Source organism: Eubalaena glacialis, chromosome 13 (genome assembly GCF_028564815.1).
Source record: "Eubalaena glacialis isolate mEubGla1 chromosome 13, mEubGla1.1.hap2.+ XY, whole genome shotgun sequence".
Classification (NCBI taxonomy): domain Eukaryota; kingdom Metazoa; phylum Chordata; class Mammalia; order Artiodactyla; family Balaenidae; genus Eubalaena; species Eubalaena glacialis.
The window spans coordinates 16,881,800-16,900,969 of NC_083728.1; the positions used below are offsets into that span (position 1 = coordinate 16,881,800).

The 19,170-nt window shown below is 43.8% G+C and overlaps 1 protein-coding gene and 1 non-coding gene across 3 annotated transcripts in view; one reads left to right on the plus strand and one right to left on the minus strand.

Annotated features, from left to right (window-relative positions):
• TOX2 (TOX high mobility group box family member 2) overlaps positions 1-19,170 on the minus strand; it is a 135,087-nt gene that overhangs the window by 57,677 nt on the left and 58,240 nt on the right. The window lies entirely within an intron of this gene.
• On the plus strand, positions 6,978-7,050 carry TRNAR-CCU (transfer RNA arginine (anticodon CCU)). The gene has a single exon. It is a non-coding gene; the product is annotated as a tRNA-Arg (tRNA).

A 19,170-nucleotide genomic window follows, 5' to 3' on the forward strand; every position in this document is an offset into this window, starting at 1 on the left:
CATTGGTCTATATATCCATCCTTATGCTGTTCTACTGTGAACCACGCTGTTCTGACTATTGTGCTTTTGTAGAAATTGGGAAGTGTTCTCCATCTTTGCTCTCCTTTTGCAAGATTGTTGTGGCTACTCAGGACCCACTGCAATTTCATATGAATTTGAGGATCAGCTATTCCATTTCTTCCTAGAAAGGCCGGTGGAAACTTGATAGAGATTGCACTGCATATGTAGATTGCTTGGGGAGTACTGCAATCTCACCAAAATTAAGACTTCCAATTCATGAGCACAGGATGTTCCCCCCCATTTGCTAAGGTCTTCTTTAATTTCTTTCAGCAGTGTTTCATAGTTTTCACTGTTCAAGTCTTTCACCTCCTTGGTTAAATTTATTCCTAAATAGTTTATTCTTTTGCATGTTGTTATATATGAAATTGTTTTCTTACTTCTTTTTTTTTTTTTTTTTGGATTGTTCATTGTTGGTACATGGAAACACAACTGATTTTTGAATATTGATCTTATACCCCGAAACTTTGCTGAATTCATTTATTATCTATTTATTATAATTTTAAAGAAAAGCAGAAATTCCACACTGCTGGAGGAACAACAACAATAACAACAACAACAAATGGAAAAGAAAATAGAACCTGATCAAACCAACAAAAATCTGAAAAGAAAATAGAAATGAACTATGAAACATGATAAAGAGCCTTCAAAAAATGACAGTATTAAGACTAAATACTAGTAATCACAATAACTACAAATGATTTCAATTATTTTATTAAAAGATAAAAAATTAATATTTTGATTAAAATAAATGAATCCAGCATATGACATTTATAATAGGCATGCATGAAATAAAGTGACACAGAAAGTTAAAACTAAGCAGATATATCAGGCAAATAAAAAGCAGAAGTGGCAAAATTAATAACAAGTTAAGTACAATTTGGGGCAAAAGGCATAAAAGAGACTAAGAGTAATACTTAAGTTGATAAATGACACAATCCACTAAGAAGAAATGACAGACATAAACTTTTATGTAGACGGATAAAGCACAGGAATATAAAACGTTGAAAAACTGTTAGTAGTACAAAGCGGATTTAACCAAACCATAAACATGAAGAGACGCTAACACATCTCTTCAAAAACTGACAAATCAATCAGATAGAAATGAGTAAGGACAGAAGATTTGAATAACACAATTTCCTCTCTTGATCTGTCTCAAATTTAAAGAACACACATTCTTTTCAAATGTCCATGGAACACTTAAAAAACATGAGCATGTAATAACTACTCAGATAATCTCAAACAGTTCAAAAGGTAGGGATGATATAAGCCACATTCTAGGATCTAAATGCACTAACCTAGTTTTTAATTAAAAAGAAAAAAAGAAGGGAGAGAAGGAGGGAGCAAAAAAACATGGAGGGAGGCAGACCCTCCTAAATACTTGGGCATTTTAAAAGCAATCTTCTAAATAACTTTTGGGTTAAAGAGGAAATCACAACTGAAATTACAGACAATGAGAACACTATCTGACAAAACCTGTAAGAGGTGGACAATGGAAAATTTACAAGTTTTTACCTAAATGAATTTATTGGAAGATAAGGAAGACAAAATAGATGAATTCAGCACTCAAGAAGCTAGAAACAGAAACAAAAGAAACCAAAAGTCAGTAAAAGACTAATAAAATAGAAAACAAACTTTAGAGAAATACAGGAAAGAGATGGTTTCTTGAAAAGGCTAACAAAATAGTAAACCACTGACAAGAAAAAGAAAGGACACCCAAAAAAGGAATGAAAAATACATTGATTCTTTGAAAGTTGTTGAGAATTCGTTTGTGACAGAGTATAAGGCTATCATAAATGTTTATTATTTTCAGCTTCATTCTGTTGTTTAAATCTTCTAAATAACTATTAGTTTTCTTTTTCTGTTTGATCTATTGGTTTCTGAGACAGGTAGGTCAAAAAATTTCCACCATGATTGTGATGTCATCAATTTCTTCCTGTATGTCTGTCTATTTTTGGCTTCATATATTTCAGAGCTATGTGGTTAAGTATTTACATATTAATGATTATTGTATCTTCTTGGGGAAGGGTACCTTTCATTATTCAATGGTTTATCCAATTAATGCTTACTAGAAAGTTCTCAGACTGACATTTGGATTACCCATTTCCATCACCCACCCTGATGCTGTATAGGCAGAAGATTCACTGAGGGGGGATCTATAGGAGTAGAGTGTGATTTGGCTTTCCTTCCATCCTGAAACCCCACTTTCGAGCCAAGTGAGAAAGACCCCAGTAGCACAGCTTGTTGGGACTCGGAATGCAACACAAAAGGGGAGGTGGCACCTCATTCCCTGGTGAGTCTGGTGAGAAAGAAAGAGCTCTCAGGAGGACCCAACTTGTGTCCCCAGAGTTGAGAGGCTCTGTGACTGGAAGGTTTTGAAAGATGGGAGGAGAGCAGAAGCTGCCTGAAATGTCAGGGCCAGGAGAGATTGAGAGAATAAGAGCGAGTCAGAGAGCGATCTGCGTGTCCTTGGTTTGGCAAGTTAAGGATATGTGAGTTGCTGGGGGCAGGTGAAAGCTAAGGACAGCGGTTGGCTGAAGGCATCTAAAGAGGTCCCACCCAAGATGGTAGCCTGATAGGGCAGGGGGATCTCAGCAGCAGGAGGCATGTCAACAGGTATACCACCCACAGAGCAGGTCACAAGAGGTGAGCTGCAGAGTGAATCCCCAGCTCAATGTGCCCCATGGAAAAGAGCCAGCGTGTGCGAGCCTGCTATAGCAGCAGGCACGGAGGGTAGGACTTCAACAGTACTAGTCAGCATGATGTTTTGACCCTAGCCCTTAATCCTGCCTTACCCTGTCCTGACCCTGGAGTCTCCAGCAGCATCACAGGAAATGGGAGTGGATGGAGAGGTAACAGACCACCCCCATGCCCACTGCAGGTTTCCAAGACAATGAGCCAGGAAGGAAAGAACATGGGATGGACCTCTGCTTTCTTGTATCCTGTGGAGTCCAGTCTGCTGAATAACCCAGAGTGACAGCAACAACACCTTATGTTGACACAGGACTTTGGGGTTCCAAATGCTTCCACATATTTCAAATATTTTTCCCATAAAAGCCTGAAGATTCTTGGAATACACAATCAGTGAGTACTTTTTTTTTTTTTTTTTTAATCTACAGAAAGAACGCTGTCTTTGTACTTAGACTGACCTGGGGGAATTCCAATCCTGCCACTTACTTGCTGAGGGACCTTTGGCAATTTATCCCAACTACCTACTCCCGAGTGTCTTTATCTACAAAACCCCACCTAACAGCTGAGAGAATTATATGAGGAAACAGATGTGAAAACACAGGAACAGAAGTCAACACAATCCCCTCCCCCGCACCCAAGGAGGGGGAAAAAAAAGACCTCAGGGTGTAAGCAGAACAAGTGTTAAATATCTTTTCCATTTTGGAAACTGAGGTTCGAAAAGGCAAAACGACTTATCCAAAGTCACACGGGTAGCATTTATGGTAACAAGGACAAGAAGCCCTGACTGTCTGGGGCCAACACATACTCTACCATTATTCATGCCCCTCCTAACACGTACATCAATCCTGATTAGCCCAGGACAGTCCGGCTTTACGCCTCTTGTCCTGGGGTAATTTTTAATAATGCTTTCTTTCACTTTAAAATTGTCCTAATTTGGACAATAAACTATATGGCCACCTACCATCCTAACAAATCAAACCTACACCCTATAACAACATCTCAGCTAGAGGACTGTCATTCAATTCAGTGTTTCCTGACTCTGTTTTCAAAACAAGGAAAATGGCATCTTACCCAAACCTGAAACCCCTTCAACTGGATCAGGGCACCCAGCGCCATAACTTCTTATTATGTGTACAGTAATTTTATGGAATTCAGTGGGGACTGAAATGCAATTTTGTCAGGCTTGTCTGTGTCCATAATGACCGAGTCAAATTAATCATCTTGGATAATACCCCTGTGTCACCCGTCCCAGAGATGTTTAATAGAATCTTTCTGATTCATGTCTCGCAGTCCATCAGATCTGGAGTATTGCCACCCTTCTGAAAATCGGTACAATTACGCCTTCTTGTTGGGCTATCATTTTCCAGGACTAAAAAATGCTTCTTAAAAATAAATAAATAAAATCCCATGGAATATATAAGCGAAGCGGGAGTGGAAAAGCCATATTGTTAAAATTAAATGTGGATTCTGGAGGTGGCGGCGGGGAGGAGGATGTAATAGCTTTTTAAGCCTTTATTTACAGGCAGAACCTCCAAGTCATGGCAACAGGGACGGAGGAGAGTGTAGAAAACTCTCCCACTGGTGGTCCTGATCCTGAAATGCTTGGATCGCAGCAGACAGAGGCATTATAATGTGACAATGACAACCAGTCACACTTGACATGAGTTTTGTTTACTAAAACTATATCTGGGAACAAACATGATAATCCCTGTGTGTTTTTTTGCTCAGAAAATTATCTGAGTCACCTTAAGGCTCCGGCAGCTTTCCAGACTGATACACTTGTGAGGGATGTTTCTGGAAAAATGAGCAATTAGCGGTGGGGTTTCCTTCTTCTTTAGGAGGAATCAATCCCAGCAGAATTGAAGTAGCAAGGCTGGGGATAACTTGGGGCCACAGCTTTTGAGTAAGAGGGAGTGGCCTGAGAAGCAGGCATTACCCCATTTTACAGATAAGCAAGCTCACTTTTCCAGTAAGTGGCAGAGTTTTATTTTCATAACATATTTTTTTACAATCATATATCCAACTGCCTCTTTGACACGTTCCCTTGGATGTCCTAGAGGAGAGGTCTGCAAATTTTTCTGCAAAGGTACAGATAATAAATCTTTTTGGCTTTGTGGGTCAGTCTCTGTTACAACGATTCAACTCTGCCGCTGTAGCATGAAAACAGCCATAGACAATATTGAAACTAATGAACAGAGCTGTGTTCCAATAAAGCTTTATTTACAAATGACAAGTGGTGGGCCAGATTTGGCCCATGGGCCATGGTTTGCTGACCCTTGTCCTAGAGGTGGTTTTTCTTCTCCATAGAACTTTTAGCATCTAACACACAATACTCTTGACTTTTTAAAGGTACTTATTGCCTGTTCGCGTCACTAGAATGTGAATTCTGCTGTTTGGTCACTGATTATCCCAAGGGCCAAGGACAGTGCCTTGCACATAGTAGGGCCTCAATAAACATTTGCTGGATGAAATAATACATGAATGAATGAGAATAGGGGTTTTGGACTATTGTGTTCGCTGCTGTATCTCCAGTACCTAGAACACTGCCTGGCACACAGTAGGTATTCGGTAAACTTTTTTTTTTTAATGAATGAATGCATGAATGAATTTACTGATGGCCCACTGTGGTAGAGGGCTGGGCTCTGCACCATTTTCCCTGTAAGCTCTAAGAAGTCAGCAAAGGTCTAAGGTGGCCTTCTCCTTAGAGATACTGCTTAGTACAAAGTAATTCTAACTTGACCCATGAAGGTCTCTTGGTTCCCTGTCCCCATCTTAGAAATCATCTTCCCATGAATGTGTCTGAATTCCAGCTCTGCCCTTGACAGTCTGTGTAACCTTGGGAAAGTCACTGCTCCTTTCTGGGCCTCAGTTATACCACCTGTGAAAAGAGGGAGTTGGACCAATGGATTTTTTAAACCCAAATTTAATCAAGTATGTACCACTAATTCACAGGTACACAGGCAGACATGAGGCAATGATGATTTTAAAAGCACTTTTAAATGATGAGTAGGCTCTCCAGTTGTTTCTGTGTTAAAATAGCTTCTGGGAAAAAATTATGTCTATTTGCAGCTTTTTTTTCTTTTCCATTTCTACCTTTTGAAAACTACAGAAGTAGCATCACCTAAAAATGTGCCCAGCCAGCTGCCTGGGGATGAATGCACTGAAGTTCTCAGTGACTGGCCTTTGTGAGTGCTCTGAGGTCCTGTGACACTGGGATAAGCAGGGAAGTCCCCCAGTTCATGCTGCTCCAGGCACAGTGCCCTGCTCAGACCCTTCCAAGGCTTACTGCCGTCACAGCAGGGTCCCGGTATCTGACTGGCATCCAAGGACTCCTGCACCAGATCCTGCAGCATCACCTGACACTGGGCACAGTGAGTCATTGAAGACCTCAGGCACTGCATGCTCTGGTATCACCAGGCCCCTGGGTGTGCTGGACCCTCTGCTCAGGCCATTGTCCTCCCAGGTGACACTTGCTCATCCTCAGAACTGTCACAGTACTCTTCTGCCTTCCCAGGCACGGAGGACTGGGCACAGCACTCTAAGCCTGCTCTGTAGAGAATGGAGCAAGGCCTCCTTCTCCTGGACCCCATGCTCCTGTTAATATGCTCCAAAAGTTCCATCAGGAGACTGCAACCCAGAGCTCATCCACTCCCCTAAGGTTTATTGTGCCTCTTCTGTGAGCCAGCTTGTGCTGTCCTGCTTCTCTGCAGCTTTGTTCAAATAATAATAACAGCAAAAATCTACATAGTACTTACCATGTACTAAGTGCATCCCTGTCCTATGTGCTTTTCATACATGAATTTATTAGTCTTTACAACAACTCTAGGAGGCAGGTCCTATTATTATATCCATTTCACAGAGGAAGAAAGGGAGGCACTGAGATGTGAAACTTGCTGAAAGTCACACAGCTGGGAAGGGTTAGAGCCAGGATGCCAACTCAAAAGGCTAGCTCAGGGTATCTGAATCCTTCCAACAACCACCGATGACCTTGGAAGCAAATCCGCCTTCAGCCGAGCCTTTGGATGAGACTGCAGCCCTGATCAACATATCAACTGCAGTCTCATGGCAGATCTTGAGCCAGAGGCACCCAGCTAAGCCACAACTGGATTTCTGACCCACAGGAACTACGAGACAATTAATACGTTATTTTTATATTTAAAAGTCTAGCTCATGAATTGGTACTCTTAATAACTGTGTGATTCTGCCTCTTTATAAATAGGAGGGGGAATTCCCTGGTGGTCCAGTGGCTAAGACTCCACACTCCTGATGCAGGGGGCCCAGGTTCGATCCCTGGTCAGGGAACTAGATCCCACATGCCGCAACTAAGAGTTCGCATGCCACAACTAAAGATCCCGCATGCTGCAACTAAGACCTGGCACAGCCAAATAAATAAATAAATATTTAAAATAAATAAATGGGAGGGACGGACTCCCTCAGGAGCGATGCTGAAGTTCTGTGTTGATTCTGTCTCTATGGGCAGCTCCCAGCTGCCTCCTCCCTCATTCTCTGACCTCTCCTCTTTAGCAGTCCTCAGGTGGGCATATGCCTGTGCCCTGCTTATGAGTCCCTTGAACGTGGACCCTCCCTCTTAATGCTTTAGGGAGACACTGTACCTCACGCCATGCCTCTCAATCTGTAATGTGCACACAAATCACCTGGGGACCTTGTTAGAATGCAGGTTCTGATTTAGGAGGCTGGGGTGGGACCTGAGATGCTGCATTTCCAACAAGCTCCAGGTGATGTTTCTGGTCCATGGGTCACACTGTGGATAGCGAGGCCTTAGGTATTCAAAGCATAGACTTTGACCCAGACAGACCATGGTCCAAATGCCAGTTCTGTCACATCCCGGCTAGAAGTCCTTAACCTCTGAGAGGTGAAAAGACTTACCCAAGGTCACATAATAAACCTGGAGCCACAAACAGAACGCTGTGTTCTGACTTCTAGTCTAGAGTCTCAAAACTACAGCTAAACCCACCCTCCTGAGTTCTGGGCCTGGACGTGGGTGTCTGGGTGTGTGCATGTATATGACCTGTATTATGTGTCAACATATGTAAATGAGTGTGTGTGCAGACACGTACATATGCTTCAAAAATGTGTATGCAAATGTGCCTAATGTCAGCACATGTGCCAGGGGATTTATGAGAGTTGTTCATTCATTCATTGACTCCCTCACCAGATATTCACTCAGCTCCTACTATGTGCCAGGTCCCCACTCCCATGAAGCCAACAGTCTAGGAGGGAGGCAACCATAACACAAATAAAAAACTCATTTGTGTGTGTCTGTATATGTGTGTATTGCTCACAACAGCGCCAACAGCTAGGTGCCCTTATCCATTTCATTGAGGAAACCGAGGCACTGAGAGCTTAAGTAACTTGCCCAGGGTCACAGAGTGATGCTGAGCGCATGCAAAGGTGTGTATCAGCAAGCATGCTGGGGTGTCATGTGCACATATGCTTGTACTTGTGCATGAATGTCTGCAAACAAGCGTGTGTGTGTGTGTGTGTATGTATGTGTGTGTGTGTGTGTGTGTATGTGTGGAGTGCGCATGTGCCAGGAAGCACTTTTCCACAGATATCTCCAAATACTCCATAAACAAGATTTTCTGGCACCGCAACAGCATCACAACAAAACACACATGCACGCACATTGTTTTTAGATGTTCGTATTTTCAAAGTTTTCCTAAAATTCTGTCCACCGAGAGATGGGGGTGAAGGTGGGGGCCTGCAGAGCAGAGCAGATCCAGGGAAGCCCACACCACCTGTTTCCCTGGGGCAGCCATGGCTGGAGCACTTTCAGAGCTCATCATCCATTACGAGGCTAAAAGAATTTTTCCCTCCCAAGAAGTTAAATAAATTGCTCAGGCTGTAAAGGGCTAGTCCAGCCACACCCCCAGTGGGAATGCACTACCCTGGTTAGCTGATTGACACAGATACAAATGACCAAATCTGGCTAGGTTCCCTTCCCCACCACACCACACCTCTAAAAATAGAGACATCTATACAAATGCCTTGATAATTCTTTTTCCTCTTTACCGAAGCATAGGATATCAACAGAAAGTGCTCAAGGCAAAAGGGGACAGCTCAACGACGAATCTTCATGAAGCAAACAGACTTGTGTAAACAGCACCCAAATGACGGGAGAAAACCTACCAACATTTCCAAAGCCCCTCAAGGCCCCTCATTACCACCCCCATCAGGATAACCACAACTCAGATCTCGATCATCATAAAATAGTTTTGCCTGTTCATGTGCTTTATGTAAATGGAATCATATGGAATGTTCTGTCTGGGTGTTCGGCCTCTTCCACTCAACCTGGTATTTGTGAGATTTATGCACGTGGTTATAAATCACTCCTCGTTGCTGCGTAGTATTCCACTGTGTACGAGTATTCTGCAATCATCTATCCAGTCTGCTGTTGATGGGCGTTTAGCTTATTTCCAGTTTCATGCTTTTAAGAAAAGTGCTGCTATGAACATTCTTATACGTGTCTTTGGGTGATCCGATGAATGCATTTCTGTTGAGTGAACACCTAGTGGTTGAATTACTGGGTCACAGAGCTTTAGATACTGAGAACTGGTTTTCCAAAATGGTTGTACCAATTTTACACAGCAATGTATGAGGACACCAGTGCCTGCACCTCCTTGCCCGACTGGGTATCTCTGTCTTTTCCATTTTCTACATTTTGAGGGGAGTATTTAATAATGTCAAAATGCTTCCTCACCCCTTTTCCTGTTCTTCTTCTCCCATTGCTATGTCCGGCAATGTTTATTAAGGCCAGCAGTAAGAATAAAACTACAACTGCTCCATGTTTATATATCACACAGATACAACCACCAGCCACAACACACCCACCCTTGAGGGCCATCCCAGCACATTAAATAATCCAAAGTAGCACAGAGTGACGCGAAAGGCCTTGAGCTGTTACAGAGAACTTTATTTAAGGTTTTCTTGAGCGGACTTTGAACAGGACATTCCACCTCACAGTGCAAAGCAAGGCTTCCGCAAGGCTCTCCGGAAGCCATCTCTCTCCCCAAAGCCAACACTCATTCCTACGGCTTATCTCCCCAACCTTCCCCAGCCAGCCACACCCTCCCCTCCAGGCTGTGCACCCCAGCTCCCCCAGGCTCCTGAGAGCCGCCCTCTCGCTCGATGCCCTCGGGTAGTTGTTCAGACTTTGCCACCAGGCAAACAAGTGCCTCTCTGAGGCCCCAGTGCTGGCCTGGCTTGAGGGTATCTGGGCTGGATTTCTGTTTACCTGAAACAAAGTCTCGTCTAATTCATTCCACCCCAGTCTTATGTAAAAAAAAAAAAAATGTTCACCGAAAACTGCAGCCACCAAACATTTACCTAGCTCCTTCACTATTTTGCTTCTCTTCCCTACACTGCAAATTCTATCAACAAAAACAAAAACTTTATCAAGTTCCTATCATATCTGGCACTGGTTGAGCTGGTTACCTTAGACCCATTCACCTGGTCCTCCTAACTAACCTACACCCACTTAACCAGTCTAATTCAACTGAACTACTTAACTAAGCTATACCCACTTCTGGTTTTTTTTAACCTGCAAGGTAGGTAATAATACCCCCATTTTACAGAACTAGAAAGTGAGAACAAGAGAGGTCAAGTAATTTGGTCAAGGTCACACGGGAGAACAAGACAGAAGTACGAGTCCCATGGAGCGCAGACCTGCCACTCACTCTCACCTGACTCACCTGAGTCCCTTGCATGCCACACTCTCCCAGGGGCTGGCAGGATGAGGGATGCCAGGCCTGGCAGGGGCAATCACATCACGCCCGCACCTTTGTTCCCCATCAGAGTCTCAGGCTTTGAGTATATGAGAGACAGAGAAACTGGCTGTCTAGACCACACGAAGGCCTTTTAATGTTAATGATATGTGAATCAAGGAGGCTTGGCAAGCCCAGCTGTTCCCTGGAGCACCGGCTTAGAGGATGGTCAAAGGGAGGAGAGTGGGGAGGGGTCAGATATCTTCAATGGGCTGGCGATTATCAGGAGGCATCTTCTACTCTTTTTGTGATTTTTTTTTGGGGGGGGGCATTTATTGGCACATTTTAAAAGCAAGATAATTCCAATATCATCTTTTCAATTTCAACCCTTCACATAATTTGATTGGCATTAGATTAAATAGCTGACTTGTCTCCTCTTTGCTGATATTTCTGATGCTGTTTTTAATCTCCTGTGCCCAGCACATCCTGGGTGGATGACTTTGGCAAGCTGTTTTACCTTCCTGAAAGTCAGTTTCTTCATCTGTAAAATGGGTACTTTAATAGCACCTCATACTAACTACCATTTGCCATGCACCGAGCCCTATAATAAAAACTTTGGGTATAAATGAATCTTATTTACTTCCCCCCACGTCATTTTGAGGAACTTCTAAAGACAAAATTGAGGCTCAGAAAAGTTGGTTGACTTGTCCAAGGTCGCCCAGCCACGAAATGTCAAGACCAGAATTTGAGCCCAGGTCAGTTTGTCTTCCCCTGTCATTACCTTTATAACTCATCTGACCAACAACATCTCTTTATTGTTGCCCATGATGGGCTGAAACCTCACTCAGAGCCACTAGACTCCATCTCGGGGCCCCTTCAGCCTAGGGGCGACTCAGCCAGGTGGGGGAGGCCAGTCTCTGGCCACTTGAAAAGACACTAGGGACTTCGCTGGTGGTGCAGTGGCTAAGAATCCGCCTGCCAATGCAGGGAACACGGGTTCGAGCCCTGGTCCGGGAAGATCCCACATGCCGCGGAGCAACTAAGCCCATGTGCCACAACTACTGAGCCCGCCTGCTACAACTACTGAAGCCCGCGTGCCTAGAGCCAGTGCTCCGCAACAAGAGGAGCCAGTGCTCCGCAACAAGAGAAGCCACCGCAATGAGAAGCCCACGCACAACAAAGAGTAGCCCCTGCTCACTGCAACTAGAGAAAGCCCGCACGCAGCAATGAAAACCCAACACAGCCAAAACTAACTAACTAAATAAATAAATAAATTTAATAAAAGACACCATTCCCTCCTAGGGTCTCAGGCAGGGGGTGGAAGAGGCTGACCCATCAAAAGACAATCTAGAAGGTCCCTCAGAGGCACCCGTTCAGCCCACATTCACAGATGCAAAAACCAGGGGTCAGCGAGGGCGCATGACCTACCCAAGGGCACACAGTGAGAGAGGCTGAAGAGGACCAGAGCCAGGACTCAGCACCGTTCTGGAAAGGTCCTCCATCTGGCCCATTTCGACTTCCTGATCACTGGGTGAGCTTGCATTGCAGCAATGAACAAGTGTGTTAAATCAGGGACTCTCCTACCCTCCCCAGCAAAGACTCAGCCCCTACAGAGGCTGCTGAGTTCCAGGTGGCTGGGAGGGGCTGAGGGTGCTGTTTTAAAGAAAACCCTTGAAATTACGTCTCCAACCCAGTGCTGTTCCCTCCCCCAACCCATAAACTTCCTGCACCATCTTCATTGTTTCCATCCCATTTAGAGAGAGTGAACGTTTCCTGGGATTCAATTTCTCTCATAATAGTTGGAAGGAAACAAAACTACATGCTGTAAACATTCACTGCATTGTACGAGAAACCTCAGCATTACGGGGGAGGTGTAATAAGTGCAGACCCAGGTCTCCCACCCCCAAGCCCCCACCCCACAAATCCATCCCCTAATGCCTCCCATGCCTGTGCCCTCAAATATCTAAACATCTCACAGCCAGGAATCTAGAGCTTTAAAATAAATATATATACTTTAGCTATTGGAATACATAATTGATTGGTGAGGTGTAAGGACCGACTCCTTCTCAGCGGTTTTCTCTCAATGAAAACAAGAAAGGCTGGGCCATTTTTCTGAGCACGTGTGTAGGACAGATGAGGGAACATTCATTAGTTCAGCCTGACATATACTCAATTCTCTCCATATACATATCATGGGTTTTTTTTTTTTTTCCTTCCTTGCATTTTCTTCTCCAGCTGCGAAGTGATATTAAATTTCATCAGATTTGAACAAAATCTGTGGTCTTGAAACAGTTTCCCTTAAGGCCCCTCATATTTATTCAGAATTCATGAATCATGTTCCGATAACAGAACCGTAATTATTTTTAAAGTGTGATGTTTGTGGCTTTAATAGGAAATGCTTGCAAAAGGCCTTTTCTCTTTGCTTGTTTGTAATCTTAGCAGTAATCACTGCTGTTCCCTTCTCTGCACCACAGCAGGCGGAAGACAATTTCATTTTCATATGAATCGGGAGCTCTTCACCCAGGTTTTAATTAAAGCAATAAAAGCCATGTCATCTTTGCCCTTTACGATGTACACAGATTCAGAGGCCAGAGTTACTAAGCCTAGAATCTTAGATTTCAACAGTGGCAGGAGGTCTCTGGGTCCCGGGACATTTGCTGGAGGTATTTTTGTTTGTTTCAAAAAGACTCAACCACCCCTCTCTCTGTGGCTGCAGTTTCCTTCTCTGTTAAACAGGAAAGCAACCATACCTACCTGAGATGAAATGAGACCAGCCATGGAAAACATTTAGCCCCAGTGCCTGAGCCCAAGGAAGTTCCCAGTAAATGTTCATTATCAGCAGCAGCAGCAGCATTATTTAGGGCTAGAAAAAGCCTACAGACCATCTGCCTTTATTATTCTCAGGAGGGAACTGAGGCTCAGAGAGATACCAACACCAGGTGAAGGCAACAGGGCAGAGCTGAACCTGGAACCCAGAGCTCCTGGCTCTTTCCCCGTTCTGGGCATCCTACACTGCCCCCTGCTGGAAGGAGGCTGCGCATCAACCCAGTCTAGGTTTATGCTTGACCCAAGTAGTAAGAAAAACAGACCAGGCACCCCTGGGGATGGGGCTGCCATTCTTCTCTTTCTCCAAGGTCCCATCCAGACCACTGTCTACCTTCCCTACAAATCCCACCCCACCCCACTCAGCTCCATCAGCATCCAGCGGCTCATGCATCTCCAGCTCGTCTCCTTTCCCCATCATGCTCCCAGCCTTCGGCTCTAGGCTCCAACTTCCCATCCATCGCATCCCAGCACCATCCCAAGTCCCTTCAGCTCAGCCGCCACGCTGATGCTGGGCTCTCGGCTCCTCACTCCCCAGGAACGTCTGCTCCACTCTGTCAACACCCCCTCCCCAGACGCACCCAAGACTCCATCAGTGCCCATGGCTGCTCACCTTCGAATCACCACCCGCTTCCCACTCCGTGACTAAGGTGTCCTCACTGTTCAGCTCCTCCCTCAGGGACTCTCTGAGCCTGGGGTTCCCTCCCTTCTGTCCTTACCCAGCTTGGATTCCCTGGTCCTTCACTTCAGTCTCTCTCTTGGGCAACGAAGCTTGAGTGTCCTTCTGGTACACCTGCCTGGCAAATCCTTGCCCTGGATTCACCCAACTGTCTGCCCTGACAGCGCCTGCACCAAGAATTCAGTCTTCCACGATCCATGACAAATATCGCAGACCTCCCCCATCCTCTTAGACCTCCAGTGTCCTGACTGTCAGCAGGTGACCCACCCACTCACCAACCTCTCTGAGAAGACAGGTGCATACAGGAGCGTATGCCCTCTGCTCCGAGCCATCCCATCTACAAAGTCACACTCCTTTGCTCCTTGGTCTCCCCTTCTGGCCAAGGCCAGAGCTTCCACCTCTGGGCAGGACCCACCCCTCCCACCCTCTCCAAAAACTTAAGCCACCAATTAACTCTTCCCTGTCCTGAGCCCTGAGCATCACCCTCTCTTCTGGATGCCTTCCATCAAGATTAATTCTAAAGACTCTATCATCTTTAAAAAATCCTTCCAAGGAGTCCTCATCTCATTGAGCTATGGCCCTTGCTCTTGTCTTCCCCAGCTAGACTTCTCAGACATGGTCTAGACTTGCCATTTACGTCCTCACCTCACACTCCCTCCTCCATCCACCCTGGGACCTGCAGGACATCCCCTACACATCAGAACTGCTTTTTCTGAGGTCCAGGATGACTTTCTCTTTGCTAAAACTATTGGACGTATCTCAGTTCCTATTCCAACCAACCCCTCAGAAGCATGGACCTTCTGCTTCTTCTTGTTTAAATTTTATTTAATTTTTTGAAGTGATACTAAATCCTCATGGTTGAAAACCCCTGAAAAGGTCAGTGAAAAGTCTTTTCCCTACCCTTGTCTACCTCCCCAGTAACCGTACCACACACACACACGCACACACAAACACACACACGTGCGATGTACAATGTCACTTTTACTAGTTTCCATATATCCTTCCAGAGTTATACAAGCACACAGAAACATACATTCTTACTATCCTTTTGGCATAAATGGTAACATACTGTACTTACTGTTCGCCATCTTGCTTTTTTCAGGAAATAATGTATCTAAAGAACTCTATCACTTCCAGCCACACAGTATTCCATTTGATATATATACATAATTTCTGTAACTAGTCCCATATTACTGCACATTTGGGTTTTTTCCCAATTTTTTGCCACCATAAACAGTAACAAAATGAATAATCTTGAGTATGTCATTTCTCATGTATGCAGATATATCTGTAGGATATATTTCCAAAAAGGGAATTACTGGGTTAAAGGGTAATGCGTTTGTAATTTTGATAGATGCTGCCAATTATCCTTTCATAAGGGTTATACCAATTTACTCTCCTTTCAGTGATGTATAAAAGTGCCTCTTTCCCCTCAGGGGCTCCAGCACAGTGTGTTATCAAACCTTTGGATTCTTGACAATCTAACAGGTGAAAAATGGTAGTTTCACTTCTCTTATGAACTATTTTTAGCATTTTGTCATATATTTAAGATCCATTTATATTTCTTTCTCTGTAAACTATTAGTTCATATCTCCTGCCCATTTTTCTACCAGGGTTTTGAATTGATTTCTAGGAACTCTTTATATATGAGGGAAATCAGTCCTTTCAGTATACCATAAGTTGAAAACATTCTTGCCCAATTTTTCATTTGTCTTTGACTTTACTTATGGTGTTTTGAACATACCAAAGTTGTTTTGTATTTTAATTTATGGTCAATTTTTATGTCTTCTCTTTTAAGACTCTGAGTCGTGGAAATGCCTTTCCCACTCTGAAGTTGTAAAGTATACCTTAAAGATTATTTTTTTTCTGGTGCCTTTATGGTTTCCTTGAGTACATTTAAATCTTTGATTTATTTAAAGTTTATCCTTTGATAGGGAAGTAGCTGGATCCAACATCATTTTTCCCCAGATCCCCTCCCTCCTTCTTGGAACACTGCCCTTGGCTTCTAAAACTCCATGTTCTCCTCCTACTTCTCCAGCCACTGCTTCTCAACCTATCTCACAGTTGTCTTCTCCTCTACTTTGCCTTCAAATGTTAGAGCTCAACATTTAAGAGTCATTGGTCCCCTATTCTTCTTACCCTCCTCTCTCTCCGTAAATTTCATCCTCTCAAGGTTTTAATACCATAAGCTGAGGACTTCCAAGTTCAGTTCCCCAGTGAGCTCTAGACTTATACAACCATCTAGCTACTTAGACATCTTTACTTGGATGAACATCTCAAATGGAACATGTCCAAGTCTGGCCTCATCAAACCTGCACCTCCCCAGACCATCCCCAGCTTAGAAAGCTGTACCATCATGCTGGGAAACAGACGCATCATGGAAGCCCGGAGTCATCCTTTACTCCCCTATTTCTCTCTCCCTCTGCATCCATCATCATCAAGATCTTCCGGCTTTATTTCCAAAACACATCTCAGATCCATCCACTTCTTCCCATCTCCTCTTTGCCTCTACACAATCTAGGACAATATATCATCCTTCACTTGGACTATTACCACACCCTCCCATTTGGTCTTCCTGTACCCACTCTTGCCACTGAGAGCTTTTAAAACTGCAAATCTGATCACATTATTCAATCTCAGTCTCTGTCTCTCACTAACAAAGCCCAGTAACTTGCTTTGACTAATAAAATATGCTGGAAGTAGTCATATGCCAGTTTTCTCTCTCTAACACACACACACACACACACACACACACACACACACACACAAGCTCTTTCAATAATTCTTTTTTTTTTAATTTTTAAAATTTTATTTATTTATTTATTTTTGGCTGCATTGGGTCTTCGTTGCTGTGCGTGGGCTTTCTCTAGTTGTGGAGAGCGGGGGCTACTCTTCGTTGCGGTGCACAGGCTTCTCACTGCGGTGGCTTTACTTGTTGCGGAGCAAGGGCTCTAGAGCGCAGGCTCAGCAGTTGTGGCACATGGGCTCAGTAGTTGTGGCTCACAGGCTCTAGAGCGCAGGCTCAGTAGTTGTGGTGCACGGGCTTAGTTGCTCCGCAGCATGTGGGATCTTCCCGGAGCAGGGCTCAAACCCGTGTCTCCTACATTGGCAGGCAGATTCTTAACCACTGCGCCACCAGGGAAGACCCTCTTTCAATAATTCTTAAAACAAAGTCTGAAATATTTAGCAGAAGTGGTATTTATAGATGGCCAATAGGCACATGAAAAGATGCTAAATATCTCTAATTATTAGAGAAATGCAAATCAAAACCACAATGAGGTATCACCTCACACTGGTCAGAACGGCCATCATTAAAAAGCCTACAAATTATAAATGCTGAAGGGAGTATGGAGAAAAGGGAACCCTCTTACACTGTTGGTGGGAATATAAATTGGTGCAGCCACTATGGAAAACAGTATGGAGGTTCCTTAAAAAAACTAAAGACAGAGTTGCCATGTGATTCAGCAATCCCAGTCCTGGGCACATATCCGGAGAAAACTCTAATTCGAAAAGATACATGCACCCCAGTGTTCATAGCAGCACTATTTACAATAGCCAAGACACGGAAGCAACCTAAATGTCCATCGACAGATGAATGGATAAAGAAGATGTGGCGCATATATATATATATATATATATATATATATATTACTCAGCCATAAAAAAGAATGAAATAATGCCATTTGCACCAACATGGATGGACCTAGAGATTATCATACTAAGTAAGTCAGAAAGAGAAAGACAAATACCATATGATATCACTTATATGTGGAATCTAAAATATGATACAAATGAACTTATTTACAAAACAGAAACAAACTCACAGACATGGTTACCAAAGGGGAACGGGGTGGGGGAGGGAAAAATTAGGAGGTTGGGATTAGCAGACACAAACTACTATATATAAAATAGATAAGCAACGAAGACCTACTGTATAGCACAGGGAACTATATTCAATATCCTGTAATAAACCATAATGGAAAAGAATATGAAAAAATATATATGTGTGTATATATATATATATGTGTGTATCTATATATATAGCTGACTCATTTTTCTGTACACCAGAAACTAACACAACACTGTAAATCAATTATACTTCAATTAAAAAAAAAAAAGAAGTGGTATTTACAGCCATGAGAGTGGAAAACTCTACCGACAACTAGGAAGGCTGTAATGAGGAGGTGACATTTGCAGTGGCCATGAAAGAACAAATAGGCATTTGTTGGGCAAAAATGGCCAGGGGATTCCCATCAGAGGAAACACCACACACAGAGGCGCAAAACTGTAAATGAGCTCAAGAAGTGACCAGAAGTTCATCTCGTGTGACCAAAGCATTATTTATGGTAATAAAAACAATAAAAAGAAGACATAGGTAGTTTTTTTGAACACTGGTACTTTACACACTATCTTAGGTTAGATTCTCTTGAAGTAGAGCTGAGACTGGGATTCCCATGAGAGTAACTTATTGAGAAGTGACTTTAGCAAAGGGGAGGGAGGGAAGCAGGAGAGGGCATGTGATGGAGCTGAGTAAGGATGTGGTCTCAGCTAGAGTTGGCTGGAACTCCATGGGGAGTGGCCCAGTTGGTACCCCTTGAGACAAGGGGTGGGGCCTTCTAGACCATCTCCCATTCCCCTTCCTGGTTCATGGTTCCCGTTTGGCAGAGAATTCTCTAAGGAAGGGTCAGCTGTGAATAGGTAACAGCCAATACTCACAACACCTGGATAATGGCTGTCCTGAGCTGATGAAGGGAATCTGCAGGGGAGGTACCAACAGAATCCACATCGCACTCCTCGTTTACTTCTCAAAACACCTTAGGAGGCAATCATTACTCCTCCCATTTGACAGAAAGCTGACATAACTTACACAAGGGCATCTGGCTGGGATGTGGAAAAGCTGGAATTTGAATCCAGGACTGCTAAGACCCAAGCCTAGTTCCTTTCCTCTTCACCCTCATCCTAGGAATAGGGAGACTCTTTCTGGATCACTTAACCAGGAAATATCAATCCCTGTAACTCCTGAATGGGGAATCCTCTCAGGAGGGGAAAGAGCTGATCTCTACTGGGCCCTCCACCCCTAGAAGTTGCTGATGGGCCAGAAACCATGCCTGACAACTGCATCTCGGGCTCAGCCCACCCAGGAAAGTCTGGTACAAAAGAAACTCAAGGTCCAGGGAGGTAGGAAAAGTGATAATA